This window comes from Diceros bicornis, chromosome 22, assembly GCF_020826845.1.
Source record: "Diceros bicornis minor isolate mBicDic1 chromosome 22, mDicBic1.mat.cur, whole genome shotgun sequence".
In the NCBI taxonomy this organism is placed as follows: domain Eukaryota; kingdom Metazoa; phylum Chordata; class Mammalia; order Perissodactyla; family Rhinocerotidae; genus Diceros; species Diceros bicornis.
The window spans coordinates 2,882,285-2,891,217 of NC_080761.1; positions in this window are offsets into that span (position 1 = coordinate 2,882,285).

The window sequence follows — 8,933 nt, forward strand, 5'->3', positions numbered from 1 at the left end:
CAGTGCCAAAAGGGAAATGAAAGTCAAGAGATCTCTTTCTACATGCTTGATTTTTCAGAAAACTATAGATGAAAAGGAAACTATCTAACTTGGAGTGCTTTCCAAAAAAAATTTAAAACTAACTTCAGTTTAGAATCGTTTTAGATTTCAAGAAAAGTTACCACCATAGTTCGTGTATACTCCTCACTCAGTTCCCCGTATTAACATCTTATATTGCTCTGGTTCATTTGTCATAACTAAGTAACATTGATACATTACTAACTAAACACATCATTTTTTAGATTTCGCTAGTGTTTCCCTACTGTTTTTGTATTCCAAGATGTCATCTAGGATACCACATGGCATTTAATTGTTATGTCCCCTTAGCTTCCACTGGTCTGTGACCATTTCTCAGACCTTCCATGTGTTTGATTACCTTGACAGTTTTGAGGAGTGCTTGTTGAGTATTTTGTAGAATATCCCTCAGTTTGGGTTTCTGATACCTTTTTTTATGATTGCGCTGGTGTTACGGGTTTTTTTATAGGAAAACCACAGAGATGAGATGCCATTTTCATCACATCAGTAGTATGTCCTGTCAACATGAGTGATCACTGATAATGCCAAGCTTGATCACCTGGTCGAGGTGGTGTCCCTCAACTGAAAAGCACGTGTAGCAAGCACCGTGCTGGCTACTTGGTAAATATTTCTTTTATAAATTATCAATCTATCAAATTGTGCATAAAATGAGATCAGAATCCTTTTTATATGTTTTGATTTCAATGTTGGAAATAATAGAAATGCAGATAGGTTAAAAGTCATAGCACCCAGAATTTAAAAAGAGCCTCAAGCTGATCCTGTTGACAGTCCACATTTTTGGTTTTTAGTGTTTGTTGGAATAAGAATGAATCATTGCTCTCTTCTTTGCTCCCCAGGAATTAACTTCAGGATTTTATGTATCTTCATATCTCATTCTGAGAGTGGTGACCAACTCTTCTATACCTCTTAATCCCTGGCATTTGGACTTTGAGTAATGAAAGGACTGAAAGAAAGTTTGTCTGCATTTCATGAGCCCGTCAACCCATAGATTATTATATTAACTCAGATACCAACAGGAGATAGGAAGAATGACCAGCGGGTTTAACTAAGAAATGTATGACGATAGCAGAAATAAGTCAGAATTGAGAGCAAGGTGGGTTATCAAAAGCCAAATGCCTGTATGGGGTATTTTAAAAGCATTGATAAATTGTGTGGTGCTAGTAAGAATAGTTAGAAAGGAATGGGTGTGTTATCAGACAGAAAGTTAAGTTTAGACATGTAGGTTATAGGCAGGTGACATAATGAGAAATATATATAAAAGATGTAGGAGCACATGGTCACTCCCAGGTGGTAGCTTAGTAGCCAAACTGGAAGGGTTATAGAGAAGCAAGAGTTACTGTTGAAGCAAGAACATGTGGGCATATGTTATTGCACATGTACAATGCATATTGTCATCAGACAGTGTAGATGAAAATCTAACAGGAACTCCTACAGAAGTAACACCTCTGGGAGAGAAATATATCGATTGGAGTACATGTGGAGAACACGTGTTAACGGGCAACATGCTCTCAAGACAGGCGTATACCTCTGGTAGAAGATGATAACCCAGCAGCACAGGTAGAATGTAATCGTATCCCTACTGAGAAAGCAGAAGCAAGACTCTATTGTTAGACTGCTCAGGAAACCAGAGGAGATTCTTGGTGGCCAGAGTGCAGGTGGCTCCAAGAGAAGTAGGTCAGAAACCAACAAGCACTGAGAAAGTCATTAGCACAGAAAATAAGGGAAGGGCCAAAAGAGACCACTGAATAAACTGAACTTGAGAAAAAGAACTAGATTATACATGCCTCATGGATAGATAACTTGCAAGGAAGAGAAAAAGTGTACGCATTGAGAAGTAGCCGCAAGGCCGAAAACGACAGAACTGCCACGTTACCAAAAAATGTGGTGCACTAAACAGTGACGGTTAAACAGGGTTGAATGGCTAAAGAAGACTCACAGGACCCAAAATGACAATGCTTATAAATCTACAATTTATTAAGGGGAAAGGGTGCAATATAGCAACAGTATAAAGTAAGGATTTGCCTCACAGCCAGGGGTCTGGATAAGAGGCAGGCATGAGCTCCCATTTTCCTCCATGGTATGGACACAATTTCACTGTCAGAGAAGAACTTACGTGTGCACAGAACACCTCAGAAGCGTAAAATGGATTCACTGCTGGGGTTTTTTGTACCCTGCTGGGCATGTAGGCATGTTCTTGCTTTGTAACCAGCCCCAACAACAAAGGACTCTGAGGGTCTCAGTGAGAACAGGTGCCAGTCATCAATTGCACTGTTAGCAATAAACGCTGCTGATAAGCTGTTAAAAGCTGCCCCCAAAACCTTTTGGACCCGTGGCTACAAGGCAACACTATTAATCAATATATTTCATTCCTTGACCAATGATGTGCAGGATACTTCAGCTCAGGTCTGTTCCAGATCTGCTGGACTTAATTCTCACAGCAAAGTCCAGCCCCCCTGATTTTTGGTGAAAGCCTTTGACAAAAAAAAATCATCACTCTTAGTTTGACGGCAGTCATTTGCCTTTCAGCAGCTTGCAATCAAATAGAGAATCAAAATGCACATACAGACTTCAAAGAGTTGTAATAACAATGGCTCTCCAGAGATATATGGCTATCCCATCCACTAGGCAACCAAACATTTGCATTGTCGGGCCCAATTTGGTGAAATACAGGGAGAAGATTATCCATCCCATTAATCCCTTTGGAATTCTTGCCGTGAGTCAAAGTAGGAGACATAGTCTCTGGTTTTGGAATGTTTCCAGAGTCTTGGACCTTAATTTTAGCCCCATTGTAGAGACTTCCAGATCTGGCATTAAAAAAGAAATTGTTGTGAAGTAGGGATGAGTTGTTTGTAAATTGGAATGCATGTAAATTGGAAAAGAAGTAAAATTGTCTACAGATGACATGAGAGAGAAAATCTGATAGAATCTATGAAAAAGCTATTAAAAACTAAGCAGCTACTATTTATTCTTAATAAGCAAATAAAGCTACTAGTACTAATAAGTAAACTAATCAAGGTTGAAGGATACAGGATGAATATACTGAATGTCTTCCTATATACTAGCAACAAACAACTGGAAATTGAATTTAAAAATTACAGTTTACAATAGCACCAAAAACTATCAAATATCTAGGGAATATGTAAGATCTTTCTACTGAGAACTGTAGAACAATGCTGTGAGTAATTAAAGAAGACCTAAATAAGTTGAGATAAACCATGTTCATTGGTCAGAAGACTCCATCTTGTTAAGATATCAAATCTCCCAAATTATACGTTATTATATGTATTGTATACATTCAGTCCCATCCAATGAATGTATTATATACTTTTAACCCCATCCTTTCAAAAGCCCAAGTGATCCTTTTATGCAGATTGACAAGTTGATACTAAAATTTGTACAGAAACGCGAAGGACCTAGAATGGTAAAACTGCTTTGAAATGTGAATGAAATGAAATGAAATGTAAAGTTAGAGAATTAACATGACCTGATATTGAGACTGCATGTAAAGCTACCGCAATCGAGACAGTGTGGTACTGGTGTAAAGTTACACCAGTATAACAATGGAACAGAATAGAGTCCAGAAATAAACCTGCACACACGTGGACAACTGTCTTTTTAAACTTTGATCCCTACCTTGCGCTGTATTAAAAAATTAAATGGAACGTAGATCTAATCGTAAAAACTAAAACTAAAGAATTTGTAGCAGAAAACATTGGAGAAATGTTTTACCTTGGGTAAGGCAAACATTTCTTAGATACAACACCTAAAGAATGATACATAAAAGAAAAAAATAATTGATAAATTGGACTTCATCAAAACTATAAAACTGCTCTTCAAGAGACACAATTACGTGAATGAAAAGCCACAGCCTGGAAAATTTATATCTGATAAAGGACTTGTACTCTTTTTTAATAATAAGAAAACAGCCCAATTTTTAAAAATACGGACAAAAGAAGATATACAGATGGAAAATAAGCATGTGAAAAGCTGCTTGTGAACATCGTTAATCATTAGGGAAATACAAACTGGAAAGCTCAATGACACATCACCACACACCTATTTGAACGGCAAGGATTAAAAAGAGTGACCATGCCAAGTATTGACAAAGTTGCACAGGAGCTGGAATTCTGGTACATTGCTGATGGTAATTTTTCAATTGGTATAGTTTTAAATTGGTAAATTTTAAAATGGTACAGTACAGACACTTTGAAAATTATTTTGGCAGTTTCCTAAGAAGACAAACATATGCCCACGATTCATTCCAGACATTTCACTCGTGAGTATTTACCCAAGAGAAAAGAAAGCCTATATCTATACAGAGACTTGTACATGAATGTTCATAGCCATTTCATTTGTAATAGGAAAAAACTGGAAGCAACCCGGCTGTCCATCAACTGGTGAATGTGTAATTGTGGTACATCCATAAGATGAATCTCAAAATAATTACGGTGAGTGGAAGAAGCCAGATAAGCAAGAGTACATAAGGATTTCATTTATGTAGCATGCCAGAAAATGCGAACTAGTCTATAGTGATAGAAAACAGATCAGTGATTGCCTGGTTTGGCAGGGAGCAGTAGAAGAGGAGGATTGCCAAAGGGCACCAGGAAGATTTGGGGGGTGATGGATGTTTTTACAATCTTGATTGTTGGTGGTAGTTTCATGTGTTTATTATACATATGTCAAATGTCATCACATCGTGCACTTTCAATATGTGCAGTTTAGTGTACGTCAGTCATACCTCAGTTCTCTTTTGGGATAAGGGACAGATTGACAATACTCACTGAACTCACTCTGTTATTTTCAAGTGCCTCAGACAGAGACGGGGGTGCAAGAGTAGGGGGTGGAGGTGGTTGGCTGTCAACCACAACTCTGATGGCTAAGTTGGCCCAAAGATCTGTTTGAACTCATTGAAGAGAAGGTGTGAAAAGTCACTTTGCTTGTAAGTAATTTCTCTTTTTAACTTCTTTTGTAAACAATTATTAATTTGCCCTTTCCCTCTCTTTTGCCGTTTGATCTCAGAAATATCTTACAGGCAGACTCTGAACATTAACCTTGGTTAGAGTGGCAGGACAGTGTCCTGTAGGGTCTGAACAAACTATGGAACTTATCTCCCCGGCCTTAAAACTCGCCCAGCTTCTTCCTCCTAGGCATTACCTGTGCTACCACACAGAGTCGTTGCCGGCACAGGGAAATTGACGATTCCTCTCAAAGCTGTTAAGGGACTGAAGAATAAGTGAAATTGTTTCTTAAGTACCGAAGAATTTCCTAAAATGTGCAGACCGTCTCATAGACGGCTATTGAATTATTTGTTCAACTGTGTCTGGTGAATGTGTCTTCCAGAACTAGACTTCTTAACATTTCTAATGTAGAGACTAGACTTAAGAGCCACTTTTTATTTCCCGATGACTAATGGCCATAAACTGTGCAAGTAACTAAGGAGCCAGTGGTGAAAATCCTCAGAAATCTCCTTATTTTATTCGAATATGGATGAGACTGATATGGGTGAGGTATGATTCTTCCTGAGGCAAAGTTCCTTTCCAACTGTGAATCTGTGAAACCAAGCAAGTTATGTGCTTCCAAAAACAATGGTGAGACGGGCATAGGATGGACATTCCCATTCCAAAAGGTGGAAATAGGAAGGAAGGAAGGAAGGAAGGAAGGGGTGACGAGTCCCAAGCTCGTCTACAATCTAGCAAGGCAAACTCCAGAGGTCTTAAGCCTCTAGAATCATCCTCTCTGTCTCGATTCTCTGCCTCCCGGACCCACTGGGTGGCAAGGATACCCTCACAGTGGACCGAGTGCCACCCATTCCATAGCTCCCTGCCATGGTCCCACCAAGGCCATTGCTCTCTGCTGGGGCCTTCCCCGTGCCTGAGCTCTGCCAAGTGGGGGTAGGTCCCAGAGGGCCCCACTCCTGTGCCTTTGATTGGAGGCCATCTGCCCTGTTGAAACCTAGGCAGTGGTCCTGATGATCTCTGAATCGCCCTCAGGGTCCTTCCTGCCTTTTCTTGAAGGATAGCACACAATCACAGCCTGCCTTCATTCCATCCCATTTTCTCTGTTTCCTTTAGTCCTAGCTGGAAGTGTTTCTGCTGGTGTAATCCCGTTTCCATTCCTGAATTCTGTTGAGATGGCTGATTACGTCCATGGTTCGCACCCAACTATTCTCCTTATCAAATGCTCAGTCCACCACACCCTTAACTGTTCTCTTCAGGGCACACTTTTTCATTTTTGGTAAGCTGGACAGGCTGAGAATTTTCCACATTTTTCAGTTCTGATTCCTTTTGCTTAAAAATTCTGTGTTCAATTCATCTCTCTCGTCTCACAATTCACTCTGAGTAGTCAGGAGGAGCCAAGCCACTCCTTCACTACTGCTTAGAGAGTTCCTCAGCTAAATATCCAGTGTTATCACGCGCAGGTTCTACCTTCTGCAAACAATAGAACATTAGCACAATTCGGCCATGTGTCTTGCCACTTTATAACAAGGATAGCCTTTCTTCATTGTCCAGTAACATCTTCCTCATTTCCATCTGAGACCTCATCAGAATGACTTTTACCGTCCATATTTCTACCAACATTCTGTATACAGTTATTTGTGTGTTCTCTAAAAAGATGGAAGTTTTCACTACAGCGGCTCTCCTCTTTTCTTTCTCAGCTCTCACCAGAATTGCCTGTAAAAATACTTTCATGACAATATCAGCATTTTCTAGGATGAACTTCAAAACTCTTCCAACCTCTGCCCATTAGCCAGTTCCAAAGCCACTTCCATATTTTTAGGTATTTGTTATAGGAGCATCCCACTTCTCAGTGCCAATTTTTGTCTCAGTTTGGACTGCTACAACAGAATACCATAGACTGGGTGGCTTAAACAACAAAAATTTATTTCTCACAGTTCTGAAGGCTAGCAAGTCCAAGATCAAGGTGTCTGGCGAGAACCTGCTTCCTGGTTTGCAGATGGCCATCTTGTCATTGTATGCTGGCACAGACAGGGGAGAGAGAGAGAAAGCAAGCTCTCTTATATCTCTTCTTATGAGGACACTAATCCCTTTCATGAGGGCTCCACCTGTATGACCTAATTGTCTCCCAAAGGCCCCACCTCCAAATACCATCGTATTGGAGGATAGGATTTCAACATATGAATTTGAAAGAAGGGGGACACAAACATTCAGACCATAGCACTTCCCCAAATTCTAACTGAGCAACTTGGTTGCATTGCTGAAGACACTAGCCTTCTGCAAATTGCATTTAAGATGCCAAGTGTAGAAGACCTTGGCCTCAGGACCTGGCTGGAAAACATTGGCCCCGCTAGAATGTACCCAAAGTTCTCTTCAATATAAGCAAAGAATTGGTTGAGAATGGCTCTTACATAGAGAGATCCTGGGGAGGTTTGATGCCTATGACAAGTGATTATTGGTCCTTTGTTAAGAAGGAGGGAGAAAATTGTAAGGATAGGTAATTGCATTACTGAGATCTATGAACTAACATAGAATAATTCTCTGCATGAATCGGCTTAGTTTTTTTCCAAATGAGAAAGCAGCTCCACTCCCCAGACCCCCTCACATGTCCTTGAAACATGCCAACAGTCTGGGCATCTGCTGTCTTGATGGGGATTGTTTCTCTTGAATCTTCTGCATCTAATTTAAAACAACAAAATATAGGCCATTTTTATTGTGTTCTGCGTTTGCATCCTGATTTCCTACCTTTCTGTTCTCCTAGTTCTGTATTTTCTCAAGGAAGTAATCAACCACATTCTCCTGTAAGCTGTGATGATTAAGCTAGAAGCTACTTACTCTAGCTGTGCTGATTCCTACCAGGTTTTTTGCACCACCAGTTTTCTTGCTCATGGGCACTATGTTTTCAGTGGTTTGACTTTTGAACTTTGTGTTGATTTTGTACCTGTAAGAGACTTTTTCTGTCTTCATAATTTATTTATTATCCCTTACTATTTCTCTTCATTCCTGCTCATTTTAATCTCCTAACAGTAAAAGTATATAATGATGTACATGGGAGGAAGGAACTCATTGGCTGAGCAGATAACCAGTCAGCTTCAAAGAAAAGAACAGCCCTAAAACCTTCTCGGCTGTTAAGGACACTGTCTATCTAAACATAACATAGAGTAAACAGAATTGTTTGTTACAAATAGTTTAGGTTAATATGTGGAACTAATTCACACACACACGCACATGCATACATGTGTGTGTCATAGGTCATTTATATCATACATTGTTAGTGTCATGTATTATATTTTTGAAGTTATATGAACTTTAATAATTGAATCACTAAGACTACAGTGGTGTCTGTCATGCTGTGTGTTAAAGCATGCTTAGCCTCTCTGTAAGAGAGAGCCCCAGAGACCTGAGGACGTTTATCTATGTAGAACCACAGGGCGTCTGAATGTATGGATTTGTGATACTCTCGAAAATAATCCTGTACTTAGTGAAGGGTACAAGGGACTTCCATGTACGTTTTTGCGACTTCATATGAATCTACAATTATTTCAAAATAAAAAGTGTAAAGAAGAACTCTGTCAAAAGAAATCTGCTGATAAACATGAAACGGTAACTTCATCAGAAACATGCTGATTAGGCTTCTTGTGGTTGCCACCTTGTTGGTTGCTTAACTTGATGCAAAATCCACCTCATGCCAAGTATAACAACTAACGTATCTGTTACATAGTTTACTGAAACAGGTAACATTGATATTTGGGACATAGACAAAACAAGATGAATCATAGCATTTTGATATTCTTAGCTTATCTAAAACAATAATTTATTAAGGGCTAGCTGAAGCTATGGAAAGAGAGGTGTACTTGACAGTAAATGCCTCACCTGCCACCTCTGCCTCCACTTCCTGCAGGG